Source organism: Pleurodeles waltl, chromosome 9, assembly GCF_031143425.1.
Source record: "Pleurodeles waltl isolate 20211129_DDA chromosome 9, aPleWal1.hap1.20221129, whole genome shotgun sequence".
Taxonomy (NCBI): Eukaryota; Metazoa; Chordata; class Amphibia; order Caudata; family Salamandridae; genus Pleurodeles; species Pleurodeles waltl.
This window is the reverse complement of record NC_090448.1, coordinates 827,207,769-827,224,753: the sequence shown is the minus strand read 5'-3', so window position 1 is coordinate 827,224,753 and position 16,985 is coordinate 827,207,769.

Here is a 16,985-nt window from a genome sequence, read left to right as displayed (position 1 = left end):
AAAACCCCATTTCTAACATGTAGGTACAGGGGCTTTGACAGTATGCAATGGGCGTTGTCATGGCAAACCCACAGCCACACTATTTGCATGTTCCTTCCAGGCAATGTGCTGCATATTTACATGGTGGAGTATAGCCATGGTGAGTGGCTTATGTCAATGTTGTGTATATATTGGAGTGCGTTGCACAACCAAAGTGTCAGTACATGTGTGGCTTTGGTGGGGATGGCATGTCTTGATTCAGGACCTATGTGTCCCAATGCAACCCTCTAGCATGTATTGAGTGTGTCCTATGTGGCTCCCGCTTCTGTCATTTGTAGAATTCAGAATATTCCCCCCTGCAACTTACCCTGCATTTGTGGTGGTTCTTGATAGTCTGTGCTGTTCTGCGATTCCAGTGACCAGCTCCTCCAGGATGACCACTGCGACCATCTCCTTCAGTTCATCCAGGTCCTCCTGTGGTGTGGGATCTGCACCTCCAGTCTGCAGTGCTGCCTTTCAGTTCCTGGCCAGTTTCTCCTTAGACCTGCACTTGCAACCGTGCCAGCGCTTCTTGCACTTGGTGACAGTCCTCTTCACCTCTGCCATGCTGTTGACTTTGTCTACTATTGCCTGCCATATTGCATTTCTCCTACCAAATGGCAACCTGGAGCGGACGAAGAGCTGGTATTTGGGTGATTTGTGTCTCCCTTGTGTCTCTCCTGGCCTGCAAACTCCATCTTGTATTTCAATTTAACATTTTCTTGCTTGTGCCTTTTTTTATGCTAATACAGTAAAAAGATGGCGCTAACTCACTTTGCCTCATATATACGTTTTTTATGTTACCCATTCCTTAGCGCCATCATGTGCCATTTTTTAACTACGGCGCATGGATGGCGCTAGAGATTGATGCTAACTTGTGTTAAAAATGTTGACGAACAACTGCGCTAGCACAGTTTTGCGTCATTTTTCATAAATATAGGCCCATGTTTGGCAATAGTGATTCATTTTGGTTGGAATAGAAAACCTGCTGGAAGAGTTCACAGCCAGTTGCCCAGCTGACACGCTGTTTGTTAGTTGAACTGTTCCATGCTCTGAGCCTTATACCTATGACTAGTTTTGGTTAAGAAGTTGGTTAATTATAGGAGACAAACCCTGCTTGAAATAATAGATGCATGCAAACTGTGAATAGGAAGGCATGAGGTGATATTCCAGTTCAAATGACTAAATGCTTAATTTTCTATCCAGGATAGATTTTTTTATAGTTGAAGGATTATAAATATGAATTTTGCCTGAAGTGATTTTGTTTACTGTTGGGGTGGGAAAAGGATTGTGGGGGTCATTCTAACCCTGGCGGTAAAAACAGCCAGGGCGAATGACCGCGGTAGCAACGCCAACAGGCTGGCGGTGCACCGCTGGGCATTCTGACTGCGGCGGTTCAGCCGCGGCCAGAAACGGAAAGTGGGCGGTGTACCGCCGACTTTCCGCTGCCCTTGAGAATCCTCCATGGCGGCGGAGCGCGCTCTGCCGCCATGGGGATTCTGACACCCCCTACCGCCATCCTGTTCCTGGCGGGTCTCCCGCCAGGAACAGGATGGCGGTAGGGGGTGCCGCGGGGCCCCTGGGGGCCCCTGCAGTGCCCATGCCAATGGCATGGGCACTGCAGGGGCCCCCGTAAGAGGGCCCCAAAAAGAATTTCAGTGTCTGCCTAGCAGACACTGAAATTCGCGACGGGTGCTACTGCACCCGTCGCACTCCAGCAACTCCGCCGGCTCCATTCGGAGCCGGCTTCATCGTTGCTGGGTCTTTCCCGCTGTGCTGGCGGGCGGCCTTTTGGCGGTCGCCCGCCAGCACAGCGGGAAAGCCAGAATGGCCGCCGCGGTCTTGTGACCGCGGTGCGGTCATTTGGCGGTAACCGCATGGCGGGCGGCGACCGCCGCCCGCCGCGGTTAGATTCACCGCCTGTGTCTTTTAGCTTACACATCTCATGAGGGTGACTTTCAGTTAGCAGTGTTTTTAACCCTATAGTGTAGAGCATTCTGGTAATCAAACAGTGGCTTGAAAGTCAACTTCATGGCTTAGGACCAGTTGACAGATAGACACGTTTTTATCTTAAAAGCAGATATTGTTTCACGTTCTTTGAGGCCATTTTTATTATCTTCAATAGAATCAGAAGCCAAGCAATTGTAAAATCATGTGCAGTTGTTGCCCAGCATAGTTCAGATAAAACTGGGTCCATGACATATTTTTCAAACAAACACTGACAAGGTTTATTATTTTAACATGGGAGGGGAAAATGTTTGTGAATTTCCCCCTAGGAGAAGAGTAGATATTTAATTTAAAGAATGAAGTTAATCTAACTGAAGGAAGAAAATGAGAAGGAGAAAGAGAAAGAAGAAATGTTTTATTACAGACAATTGCATAGTGAGATGGATCAATGAAACAACTGTTTCTCCTAATGGGAATCTTTCGTGAACAGTAACTTTCACCTCAAACATCTTTAACACAGTAAGTTAATACCCAGATACAAAAGAAGTGGATTAAAGGGTTATTATGTCTAGGATTCCACTCACTGTTGATTTGCAAAAGTGGTAAATGAGGATTTGCTGCCAGTCCCTCTATTCTGTTGGGTTCTAAAAACATAAACCAGCTGCTCCATAACTTAGAGGAACAGTTTTATAAAGTGAGCAAATATATTCTGAAAAGAAATTACATGCATGCCAGCATTTTTGAGATGTGATAAACTTCACTCACAAGAATTCACATATGTAGGGGCTTAGGTGCATTATTGGCATGGCTTAAATAATAATTACTACATTTATAAGGAATTAAAAGTGAATATCATATTTATGACCCAGTTTCACTGTTTTAAAGGAGGAACTGTTTTTAACATACTTTCCTGTAATTTGTAATTGGACACTCAGAGTGCAATTTACTTATAAGACAATGGCATGTTCCAACAAGTTAGGCTGCTACAAAATGTAGGAGTTGGTAAACATTAATAAAATAAGTTTAAAGTACATCACGTTAGAGAAATATGGAAATTCAAAACATGCCTGATTGTTTAAGATAGCCTGGAACTTGACTGAACCAACTACATTGCATTTTAATAGAGAAATGATGCAGATGAAGCCATAGATGAAAGTAGGGACTATCTTGTTATGTTATGTGAATTTGTAGAGGGTGGCTAGTCACCCTTGAAGGTATCCAGGTGGTGAGTGGGGCAGGCCTGAGAGAGGAGGAGGAGTCATACCTCTTTTGTCTGAGAGTGCCATGGCTTGAGGTTCCCTTCAGAAGTCCATGAGGGACCTTAAGGTTCTAAGGCATTGGAGGTGGCTGTTACAGGTCTTGGCTGTCAGGTATGGGAAGGAGCATCCTCCACTTCTGATCTTCTTAATTTGAGGGAGATGTGTTCTTGCCTGGGGCACAGATTGAAGGTGTCTGGTGGGTTGGAAGAAGTTGAGGTGGTGTTTGAGGTAGACTGGACCAATGGTGTGGAGAGCTTTGTAGGCATGGGTGAATGGCTTGAATTTACATTTTTCTTGGACTGGGAGCCAGTAAGAGATTGTTGAGGTGTGGAGAGATGTTGTTAATTCGCAGGATGTTCAGAATGATTCTGGGTGGCGTGCTTGGTGGTTTGGAGTTGGTGTAGATCATGGTCTGAGATTCCAAAGTAGATGGCATTTCAGTAGTCAAGTCTACTTGTGATAAGAGCCTGGGTGACTGGTTATCAGGTGTCAAGTGGGAGCCACTTGAAAATTTTGCAATTCGTTTGCAGGATGTGGAAGGATGATGAAGCAACTGTGTTAATCTGTCTGCTCATGGAAAGGTTGGTGTCCATGATGATCCAGAGGTTCTTGGCATGGACTGAAGGGCTGGATAGGGGACCAAGTTCAGAGAGCCACAAGTAGGTGTCCCAGGGGAGTGGTTGTGGCAGAAGATAAGGATTTCAGTTTCAGATAAGGGCAGTTGTTTTTCATCTAAGCCGCAACTTTGCTCATGCAGTTAGTGAAATGTAGTTTGCTGGTGGTGGTTGAGTCAGTACTGAGAAGATGAGCTGTGTGTCTTCGGCAGAGGACACTATGTTGATGCCATGGGCTCTCCTGATGCGCGTGAGGCATGTCATGGAGATGTCGAGGAGGGCTGAGCGATGATCCCTGAGGGACTCCGTAGTAGGGTTTCTTGGGTTATGAGGTGTAGGGGGATGCCTAACTCATTGAGTTCTATCCATGAGGAAGGAGAATATCCAATTGAGGGCTGGTCCACAGATACCCAAGTGCTTAAGCTTTCTGATGAGTGAGTTGTGGGAGACACTATCGAAAGCTGGGAGAGGTATGAGTGCACCATTTTCTCCTTGGTTGAGGATGATCCTGATGTCATTGTTGGTCACAATGAGGACTGTTTCTGTGCTGTGGTTGGTGCAAAAGCCATATTGAGAGCTGTCTAGGAGTTGATGGATTTCTAAGACATCTAGGAATTGAAATTTACAGTTTTCTCCATGACCTTAGCTGGAAATGGAAGGAGCAAGATGGGTCTGTAGCTACTGAGGGTGTTGGGGTCCACTGTTGGTTTCTTCACTAGGGTGCTGACTTTTGTATTTTTACAGCAAGACATGAAAGTGGTGGTGATTTTGGAGATGTTTATGATAGCAGTAAGTATGGGGGAGTTGATAGTTCCTTCAAGGTTGTATATGAAGTGGGGGCATGGGTTGAAGGGGGCTCCTTAGTGAATGGTATTCATCAGGGCAATAGTGTCTTGATTCGAGAGATGCTTTGAGTTGCTTTGCTGCTGTTTGATGATGAGTGAGGTATCCTCCAGGGCATTTGTATCAGTATGCTGTGAGTGAAATGTGTTGTAGCTCTTGGCAATCTTCTGTTCGAAGTCATTTAAGAGATTGTTGCAGAATGCTTGGGATGGGATGACGCAATGTTGGCAGCTGTAGCGTTGGCAAGCTCCTTGATGATAGTGCAGAGTTGTTTGGTATTGTTGGGGATGGTTTAGGGACTGAGAGTTAGGGCCTTTTTCTTTGCATATCGTAGTTGTTAGTGGTAGAAGTTGAGGGCAGCTTTGTATGGAGGTCTAATGGTTGTGTTTTTGTCTAGTCTCCATATTCTGTCAAGTTGTTTTCAGTAGTGCTTGGACTCTCGGAGGTCATTCATGTACTAGCTAGGTTGTTTGTTGTTTTTCCAGGTCTCCTTTCTGGTGAGAGAGGTGAGCCATTTATTAAAGAGCTTGATTTCGGCATTGAGGTTCATTGTATGGTTGGGTGGACCTTCCTGAAGTGTCTTGGTCCAGTTTTCTTCAGATATTTCTCAAGTGTCTTGATTGTGTTTTGGGTTGTTCTGGTAGGTTAGCTTGGTGTGCAGGCATCTTGAAATGTATGGTGTACTGGTCAGACCATATGAGCTGGGTAGTTTGGGTGGTGGTGATCCTGTTGTTAGAGGAAAATAGGTTTGAGGGTGTGACTTGCTGTATGGGCTGGTCCTTGGACAAGCGAGGTGAGTCACCGTTTGCTGATGCTGTTAAGGAGAGAAGTGGAGTTAGGGTCTGTGGTGTCTCTCAGGTAGAATTTGAGGTCCACCAAGGAGGATGTAGCAGGTTGATCTAATGGAGAGGACAGTGATGAAGTCTGAAATGTGGTTGCAGAATTTGGCTTGGGGTCCCAGGAGATGATTTGTGACGGTTCCCTTCAGGGTGGCATTGCAGTCTGTTCGTATTTTGATGTGGAGGTGTTCCATGAGGTTGGCGTCTGAGTCCTTGGAAGTGGTGCAGGCACTCATGTTTTTGTAGAAGATTGTTAGTCTTCCACCTGGTTTTTGGGTTCAGTCATAGTGTATGATATTGTGGATAGATGGGATGGCTGTTGAGAAGTCCGGGTTGGAGGATGGGTTGAGACATGATTCGGTCAACAACAGAAGGTCGGGTGTGTTGATGTTGAGGCGGTCCCAGATTTCGGAGGAGTGTTAACTGAGGGACTGGACATTGAGAAGCATGATGAATGGCTGGTGTAGAGTGGTAGTGGTGGAGTTCATTATCATTTGGAGGTAGTGGTGTCAGCATCTGAGGTTTAGCAGGTGAAATCGCAATTAGTGCAGAAGAAAGAACCTATTGTGGTGCTGAGAGAAGAGTGGCAGCAGCATGTCTGCCAGTGTGTGTTCCTGAGGTCACAGGGGATGGTGGAGGAGTAGTGGCTGTATTTGTTGGCTCTTGTGGTGGCTGCTGCTGTAGTTATGGTGTTGCATTGGATGGTCAAGGGAGCCAGGGTTACATGGAGCTGGTCACGGTCCAGATGCAGATGATAGCAGATAGGTTTTCCCTATATGTGCCTTCAGCACATCAGGAGTGCACCCACTGTGTGGTTGCGCTGTAGCCTGCATTAAGTAGGTCCTGGGTTGAGCAGGGCTTTTGTTTGTGGAAAGAACGGTGAGCAGGAAAACTCAGGTAGGAAACCTCAGGCAGCGGCAGTGTCACTTGGTCGAATGGTGACAACTAGATTGGGCTGGAAATGGAGGCGACAGGCAAATGGCATGCTTGGTGCCCAGGTCTTCCTGGACTGCTATTGTTGCTCTTTACTGTGATTTGGGTTTGCTTTGAAAAATAAATTGCATATTTTAATTCTCCTAAAAGCATGAAAGGTTTCAAGCTTCCCACCTTGCTTCAAGGCTACAAATGAAGCTGTTGTGTTTATTTACAAATAATATCCAGCCATAAGACAATTGACAAATTCCCATTTCAATATGGCAGTCAAATAAATGGGAAGGAGTGTTTGGTGTTGTTTTTCTGCTTTGTTTGTGTCTACGTATTAAATAGCTTTCTCCAGCTCCTAAATGAATCTGCGCTTCGTTAAGTGAAAATGGAGCAAACAGATCTTTCACTCCTCCCACAAGCACACACAAGCAGATAACTAACTTTTACAAAGATATGACGGAAATTTTGTGATTTTAAATCTTTCATTAGGATATGGTAATAGATGAAGCATCTAGCTCAGCACAGGAACTATGCTGGGAGCATGACTTACACTGTGGTATGTGACAGAAGTGAGACGTTTCATGGACTCAAATCTTTTCTTCAGTATGGACCCCAATTTGTTGATACATAGACCTTCAATGTTAACATTACTGTTATCTTGGAACAATGAACTCTATTCTTTGTTCCATACCATAGAATAATTGTTATATACTACATGTGAGTACAGGCAGTTAAATCATGTGAAGTAAGCATTGTAAATACAAACAGAAAACCTTCTGTTAAGTGTGATGGGCAAGGCACCTTCGACCATTGTAATTATGAGCATTATCCTTAAAAATGCTGTATTCCTACATATGATATTTACATTATGTGTATATATAAATATATATATATATATATATATATATATATATATATATATATATATATATATATATAAAAACCACCCTTTCAGGGTTAGAGTGAAGCATAAATTATGCAAAACAGAAGAGAGAACTCTTGGTAGTTCCCAAGTTTAGCTGGAGAGCAGCTCCAGTAAGGAGCACCCTGCAACACCAGTGACAATTTAGATTTGCTCACCTCAAAATGTCTGTTTTTCTAGCAACGCCTTTAAACATAGAATTGGCAGAGTGCCATCCACGCCGAGCTGGAAAGAGAAAAAGTCAGTATTTCAGCTTTTGACTGGTAAAATACCATCCAGGTTGGCTTGGATGGTATTTTACCAGTCCAAAGCTGTAATACTGTGCCTGGAGTTGTGAAAGGCATTTATCATTTTACAGCTCCACAAGGATGGCACAGGGCCAATCCTATGCTTAAAGACTTTGCTGTACAAATGGCAAAAGAATTTGATGCTTTCTAGCTCTGCGTGGATGGCACTGTGCCAATCTTTTGCTTAATTAAATTAATTGCTGGCATGGGGGAGGCCCAGGAATATAATCACATCACTACCAAACAAAGAAGCACTGCAGCCATCCCCCACTGTGCATGGCCAAATGCTGTGCATGACACGCGATTGGCTAGTTATAGAGGGTTGGCTGCAGGGCCTGTCCGCATGTCAGGTCCTGCCACCAACCCCTGTCATACACAGCCGAAGGCCATGCATGGTATGGGGTTCAGTGGTTATAGGGGGTTGGGTGCAGGGCCTGGATGGAGGCCATGCCCTGCGGCCAACCACCCTCACGCATGGTTGAAGATTGTGCATGACATGCGGTTGGGTAGTTATAGGGTGTTGGTCATGCCCTGAGGCCAACCCCCACCGTGCAGGGCCGATGGCCGGTAGTTGGGTTAACATAAAGTAATTGACATTACTTCACATAAAAAAATAAAAAAAAATTAACTTGAAAAAACAATGGTTACAGGCACGTTATAGTTGGAAATAGAATGAAAAACCTTAACAATTCACTGAAAAAGCAACGGTTATAGAGAAGTTATAGTTAGGGAATAGAATTTAAAAAACGTAGAAATTCATTGAAAAAAACAAAGGTCACAGGGACGTTATAGTAAGGTACTGAATTTACTCACACAACACCATAGACATTCAGCAGCTATAGTTACCAGGCCTAATTATACCTTAAAACCTCCCAATGCACTGCTTATGAACTCACATATTACATCACTCATGACATGATCAGTGACATCCCTTGTGACATCACTGATGACATCTCCAATTACATCCCTGAAATTAATAAATGGTGGTAAAGTATAACACTTAAAAATACATAGAATGTGGATGGTTCCCTAAAGGACTACGCATTTTTCTGCTTCCAACACTGAATGATCTGGACCAAGATTTAGTCAAGCAGTGTCAAATGGACACTACAGACTGTTCAGTGAAAGTCATGAACACACCTATTATGAATGCAGAAAGAAAACTTGAGCAAGGCTACAGAACACATTAAAGAAATAGAACACAGCCTGGAACCAATGAAAGATGTTGAAGATGTTAAAAAAACATGAAATAGAGATTGAGAACAGAAAAACAAAGAAATTTAACAGAGATAGAATAGATTATGCCACAGGCCTGATCTATACCTTTGGAAGAAAATGTGACTATTTGTACAAGAGGTACACCATGATAAACAAGGTGGGCATGGAAAGGGCTCCATCAAGTCTACATAGCTCTGAGATCAGCGTGATTGACCAGGGCCCCTCCACCTCAATGCCAAAGTTGGATTTTTTGGGGGATCTAAGGTTGCTCCAAATGGAACTCCAAATGGAAACAAAGGGGAAGGCTAGGGGAGCCCCCAAATAAGGGATATATCACCCACCAGGCCAAGAACAAGGACATTGAAAAGGAACAGGAAGAGGGTAAAGAGCAAAAGAAAAAAAGAAGTCAAAAGATAATAATCTGGTAAAATCTTTCCACAAGATGTTAAATGAAAGACACATCAATCTGCTGAGTATAGGACTAACATTCTGCCCTCATAAAAAAATTGACCTGGTGAACCCTAGAATAGACCTCTACAAATTCACAACAAAATTAAAACTAAAGAAATATTTTAGAGAAAAAGCAAATATAGAGATTGGAAGATGGGATATTAAGAAAACCAGAGAAGTATCGGTCTTAACAGTTAACTACATGGTCCATTAAAGATCTTTGGCATCTCTTGAGATGGAAGTGGATGGCACGTTTGAATAGTTGATTGAGCATATTCCAGATTTAAAACTCTGTGAACACTTGGGCACAGCTACAAATGAATCAGTGGGAAGCCAATGTATGCCATAATTAATATTCTGCCCTAAACTTCTAGCAGGCAATACAATTGGCACCTTTCAGGAGATCATGATGGAAGGATTGCATAAGATCTGTAAAAATCAATTTGAAAGAAATACAAACAAGTTCAACAACATGTCAAAGGAGGATTGGGTAGCTTTAGAAGAACTTCAAAAGGGTGAGAATATAATCATCAACGCCGCATATAAAGGTGGCCCTATTGTGATTTTGAGTAAAGACAAATATATAGCTGAAGCTTATGGACAATTTAAAAATAAAGAACACTATGAGAAATTATTCATAGATCCTACAGGAAGACTTCAAAAAGATACCCAACCGACAACTAAGAGTCTGGCGTGAGAGGGATTTATTGCATCTGAACGCCAACCACATGATTACACCAACGATTTACTTTCTTCCCAAAGTGCATAAAGACAAAAAAAACACCCCTGGGCAGGCCAATTGTCAGTTCATAAGGAGCTCTTTTAGAGAATACTTCAAGATGTATAGATATATTTCTCTTTCCATATGTGGCTAGCCTACGATTTTACTTAAGAGACTCTCAGGACTTTAGCAATAGCATAGAGGGGATACCTTGGAAGCCTGACTACCTGATGGCCACGACTGATGTTGTTTCCTTATATACTTCCATCCAACACTCAGATGGTCTAAAGGGTTGTGACTTTTTCATGAGGTCCCAATCAATATCTCTGATACAATGTTCCTATATGCTATATGGACTTCTGCCTTCACCACAATGGCCCTCATTTCAACCTTGGCGGGTGGAAGCGCTGCACGCCAAGTTGAAACCGCCGGGCAGCTGCCAATGCGGCCACACTCTCGCGGGCTCTATTTGGAAATCCCAGCTGGGGCGGCAGGCGGAAACCTGGTTTCTGCCCGCCAGCCCAGTGGGGATCTCGGCCGCAACACGGAAGCCAGCTCCAAATGGAGCTGGCGGTGTTGCGGCTGTGCGACGGGTACAGTTGCTGCTGTCGCGCTTTTCACTGACTGCTATGCTTACAGTGAAAAGATGCATGGGGCCTTGGAAGGGGGCCCCGCGACTCCCCTTTCCGCCACCCATTTCATGGCGGTTCAAACTGCCACGAAAAGGCTGGGGGGAGGGGGACTCGTAATCCCCTGGGCAGCGGTGCCCTGGGGGATTTAAACCGCTGGGACAAAAGTGGCGGGAAACCGCCGGTCCTGCCGGTGTGACCGTGGCGCTTCCGCCGCGGTCATAATTCCCAGGGAAGCACCGCCAGCTTGTTGGCGGTGCTTCCGACAAAACAGCCCTGGCGGTCAAAGACCGCCAGGGTTGTAATGAGGGACAATGTCTTTCTGTTCAACAACTTCTTGCAAAAACAAGGTACTGCAGTGGGTATGTCCTTTGCACCAACCTACACAAATCACATCATGGGTTGGTTGGAGGCAGAGACAGAGTGGTGTGATCAGAACAAAGCACAAACAGACCAAATATTTCTATGGGCCCACTATAATGACAACCTCTACGTCATGTTGGAAGGAACAAGAGACAATCTGAAGAAGTACATTGAATTGCTAAACTCCAACTCACTGAAATTAAAATTCACTTTTGAAATCAGTGATAAACAGATCAACTTTTTAGGCATCAGTGTCTTTATCAAATAGGGGTGGATGTGTACAAATATCCACAGAAAAAGAACAACATCCTCCATGCCAACAGTGGACATCCACATGCCTAAAATGGAGTATCCCATATGGAGTATTTTTCCATGTGAAAAGAAACTGCATGGAATTAGAGGAGTTTGAAAAGGAAGCAAAGGAGATTTGCGTAAAAGAAAATGATGCAAATCCAGCGCAAACAGAGTATAAATATGCCCCTTGGTTTTTTAAAAATGTTACTGTGGATTCAGACCTTGCCATGAATTTGTGGCAATTTTTTTAAAGTACTTTTTTGCTCTGTGGGGATCCTTGTGGGACCCCAGCACCACAGCTAACGAGTCTGGGTGTTCCTACCCTGACCCCATTTCTTAGTTTTTACCTTTTTTCTGGGACTCGGCTGAAGCTGAGTCCCAAAATCAACACCAACATTTCCTTGTTGAAGTGGTGGCACCCATACAATCTCAGCACGAGATCAGGAGGGTTCGCGGAGCCTTCTGGTCCCTATATGTGCAAATTAGTTTTTTCTTTAATATTTAAACAACTACAGAACAGATTTACACCAAAGAACAAAAAGGTTTCTTTCTGAACCAAGAGCTAGCTTTCTGCTAAATTTGGTGCAATTCCGTCCAGCGGTTCAGCCACTATTCCTGTTCAAAATCCCTATAAAAAAATGCATTTTTCTGGTACCCCACTTGACGGATCACCCTGAAGCTTTCCAGACAGCAGCTGTGGTATGCATCATAGCTTTTTTGAAAATTTCATGAAGATTCGTCGACTGGCACCAAAGATATAGGCAAGTAAAAAATCCCTTTGCTATAGAAACGAAGGGCCTGATTTAAGAAAAGTGGCACTGCATCCAATGCCGCACCACTTTTCTTGTGCCCCCCTAATGTCACCATGTGTGGGCCATATTCAAGATATGGTGTACCGTGATGGTATTTAGGGAACTAGCGTCAACATTTTTTACACTAATCCTGCAAAGCACATTGAGGCCCATTATAAATAATGGTGTGCCTCCTTTTAATGCCTGCTCTGCGCATGCGTTAAAAATGCTGCAGAAAATGGCAGAAAGAAATCTTTTTGATTTTTTGCACAATTTTTTCAGCCCCCCGAATGAGGGAGCTGCCCCCCCCTGCAAACATTATGCCTGGGGCTGGCATTTTGTGGCACAAGGGGTTACAAATGAGCAGAATGCATGCATTGCGCCACTTTGTAAATCTTGTGCAGCAATTTTGGCCTAGTTGGGCCACATTAGCGTTAAAAAAATGATGGTAATGTGGCGTAAAGAGACTCTAGACCCTCTTAAATCTGAACCTAGGTCCTTAAAATAACTCCCTAGTGGAGACCACCCCTAGGTAATATATATGTGTGTGTTCGTGTGTGCATGTGTGTGTGTGTGCTTGCGCGTAGCCTACTGGCAGTCCCCAATAGTTAGTTATAGTTAGGACATTAGTTTCCATAGGAAAAGCATTTTTTGACTTCGCTATAGCTTTGGTACCGTTTGACGAATCTTAATGACATTTTCCAAAGAAAGTGTTTTGTTGTTCATGGAGGGTTTCATGGTGATCTTTCAGGTGGGGACCGAGAAAAAAGGGTGGGTAAAAAAAAGTTGGCTTCCCATGCCAATTCCCATATGGATTTTCTACATGACGATTGCCTGAACAGCTTAACAGAATTACACCAAATTTGGCAGAAATGTAGTTTGTGGTTCACAAAGCACTCTTTTTGTTATTTGGTGTAAACTCGTTCAGTAGTTTTTGAGATATTAAAGGAACAAATTGCATATCTGGGTGGAGCCTAAGAACAGATCTCATGGTGCTGACAGACATCTTGGGACCAATATGATAGCACCCCATTGAACTGCATGGTGGTGAACAGCAGGTTTTGAGGGTCACACAAAGGAGAACAATAAAGGGCGATACCATATTTTGGTTAAAATATAAATCATTTGTTGATGGTACCATATAATTTTAGGAATTGGGGTGTGTTCTAAGGTGATTTTACCCTGCTGGGATTTCATGAATCATGTTTGAGAGAAAACTGTTTTCTCACTATTTTCCCCTAGAAGTTATGGAAGATGCTCCAGAAGCTAAAATGAGAGCATTTTTACTGTAAATTCACACTTTCTTTCTTAGCCATATTAGAATTAAGTTTGACATTCTCAGTAAAACATTAACTTGAAGCAGGAGCAACCTGTCAGTTCATTACCTTGTGTTCTACTGTATCCTACTAGAGTGTTCTAAAGAACAATCAGAGCGCTAACAGTCTTAGGACAGAAGTGTAGCACACTTGTAGGCATTTTGGTTGAATCAAACCAGTAGAACTTACTCAATTTTATTTAGAAAGGAACAAAATTAGGGGGTTCATTTTGGCATAGAAATTATGGTTAGTGCTGTAGAAAGAAAAACTAGGGCACGCTGTAAGTGAGTTTGCAAATATCTTCCTCTTTGATTTCATGACAACATTCTGACATGCAGACTGAAGCATGCACTTTCAACACAAGCAGCAGACTGCTAGTTAACTCTCTCGTGATTTGAGGCTTTGCTACAATGTTCTAATGAGCAACTAGAGTGCTAACGTTCTAAACCTTGCCAAAAATGTGAGACATTTGAACACCATCTTGATTGAATTAAAGTCAATAACTGAGAGCATTTTCTATTGAGGACACTGTAGTAAATGAGGGAATTAGGGAGCTTCATAACAAATAAGTCTCCCAAGATGGCCTTCAGAGAAAAAAGAGGAGCCCACAAGTAGCACAAATATCACACAAACGTAGCCCAAATATAGCCTTAATGACAGAAATAGACAAAACACTCAGGCCCATACTTATACTTTGTATCGCAAAACTAAATTTGCTCAGTTTTGCGTCAAAAAGTTTAGTGCCAGCTTGCGCCATTCCAGGACACCAGCCTGGTACCAAATTTATGGAATGGTGCAATCTGGCCCAAAGGGTGGGCTAGCACTAAACAATTATGTTAGCAGTATGAGAGAAGGGGATTTTGCACCCAAAAATTATGTTAGGCTGGTTAGAGGCAAAAAAAATGCCTCTAACCAGCCTAGCGTCATTTTCTGATACAAAACCATCCATACCACTTGACTCTTGTCTTAGAAAAGACAGGAGTCATGCCCACCACTCCAATGGCCAGCACAGGGGACAAGGGTCTCCTCGGCATGACCATAGCACCCTCTGCCATGCAGGGTGCCCTAAATTGGGCCCCGATGGCACTTTAATAAAAAAAAAAAACTTACCATTACTTTTCATAATTACCTGGGATGGGGTCCCCCATCATCCGGTGTCTCTCTTGTGTGGATCTTCCTGGGGCTTGAGGAGGGTACCAGAGGACCCATACCATGCTGTTCAACCATGGAAATGGGTCCACAGGCCCCCTAACGCCTGGTCTGACCCAGGCATTGAATAATGGTGCAAAGCAATGGTTTTCGTGGCGGTAAAAAAGCCACAGAAACCATGGCGGTAGGACTGTAGAGTCTGTAGTCTCCAGCCCGGCGGTGTGTTACGTTGGCGGTTTGGCTTTGGCCAAACCGGCAATGTCATAATATGGCGGCATGTACTGCCAGCCTGTTGGTGGTACTACTGCCACTATAACACTGACTGCTGGGGTCATAATGACCCCCTAAGTGATTTTCCCAAAATCATAGGATTTCGAGCTGATGATGAAACTTGAACCTCGTTCCCCAGTTGTGAAGTCTATAGACCTGGCCATAACGCCATATCCTCTCACCTAAGTGAAGAGTATATTCAAGTGATCCACTGGATAAACAAACATTAAGATAGCAAATAATTTTAAAGTGTTTTTTCTCACTATCTGATAACTCAGACAATGGCCCTCATTACAACCCTGGCAGACGGTGTTAAAGCGGCGGTAAGACCGCCAACAGGCCGTCGGCTTTAACACTCCGACCGCCATGGCAGTACAAACAAACAGCACAGCGGTCACCGCCAACAGACAGGTGGAAGGCAATGTACCGCCCACACTATTATGACAGGCCAATCCGCCACCTTTTCCAGGGCGGATTCACCGCGGATAGCAACACGTCGGAAACAGGAATTTCAAAGGGAAAACACTCACCTCTACACACTCCACGAGGAACGAGGACACCATGGACCTGGAACTCCAAATTCTACCTGCGATAGTCTTCCTGCTCCTGTACCAGCACGAACGCCGGCAGCGAAGACCACGGTGAGTACTGCACCTACGACAGAGGGGAGGGGAAGGCAAAATACAGGGACACACACACGCAACACCCCCACCCCACCCTCACCCACTACAACACACACACTAATACATATCTATATATTATAGCTACACCCCCCAGACCCCCAGGAAGAATGCAAAGACCAAAGGAAATTATTGTAACCATTGCAATCTATTTAAATACAGTACTATAAAATATATATACACTATAAACAAATATATACACCAATAATACAAGTCCAGGTATTGCACCATTTATAGTCCGTGGACCACAGGGCCCAAAATGCATGGGCGAGGCTCACACTCCATACCAGATCAAAACAGAGAGAACACTGCAGGGGCATCAGATAGAAATACAACAGGCACCTCAGGGGGAAGGGAAGAGGGGGCACTTCAGCCGGATGAGTACACGATGCCAGATCTACGAGGAGGCTCAATGCCCACTGTTCAATCCTGGGGAGTGCAAAGCCACAGTCTCTCAAGTCTCTACAGTGGGTGGGTTGCCCTCTGTTCAATCCTGGGGAGTGCAAAGCCACAGTCTCTCAAGTCTCTACAGTGGGTGGTTTGCCCACTGTTCAATCCTGGGGAGTGCAAAGCCACAGTCTCTCAAGTCTCTACAGTGGGGGGCTTGCCCACTGTTCAATCCTGGGGAGTGCAAAGCCACAGTCTCTCAAGTTGATAACAGTCTCCACTGGTTCTGGAGGGGGACTGGTGCCCAGAGTGCTTCATCCTGTGAAGGACAGAGGTAATGGATGGATCTCTCCACTGGTTCTGGAGGGGGACTGGTGCCCAGAGTGCATCACTCACCCCGTGACGGTCCCAGTTGCGTCAGTACCCCTGCCGCTCATGGGCTAGCGGTGCGTGATTTGGCGGTGCCCTGTTCAGCGGTGCTTGATTTGGCGGTGCCCTGTTCAGCGGTGCTTGAGTTGGCGGTGCCCTGTTCAGCGGTGCTTGATTTGGCGGTGCCCTGTTCAGCGGTGCTTCAGTTGGCGGTGCCCTGTTCAGCGGTGCTTGATTTGGCGGTGCCCTGTTTAGCGGTGCTTCAGTTGGCGGTACACTGTTCAGCGGTGCTTGAGTTGGCGGTCCTTCATGGCCCAGCGGGTCTTGTGCTGGCGGTCCTTCATGGCCCAGCGAGGCTTGTGCTGGCTGTGGCCTCCTGGGCAGCTGGGCTGGGACTGGTGGGGCCCTCCTGGGCAGCTGGGCTGGCGGGGCCCTCCTGGGCAGCTGTCTGGGGCTGTCGGGGCCCTCCTGGGCAGCTGGGATGGGGCTGGCGGGGCCCTCTGGGGCAGCTGGAAGGGGGTTGGCGGTGGCCTCCTGGGCAGCTGGGCTGGGGCTGGCGGGCCCACCTGGGCAGCTGGGCTGGGGCTGGCGGGGCCCTCCTGGGCAGCTGGGCTGGGGCTGGCTGGCCCTCCTGGGCAGCTGGGATGGGGCTGGTGGTGGCCTCCTGGGCAGCTGGGATGGGGCTGGTGGTGGCC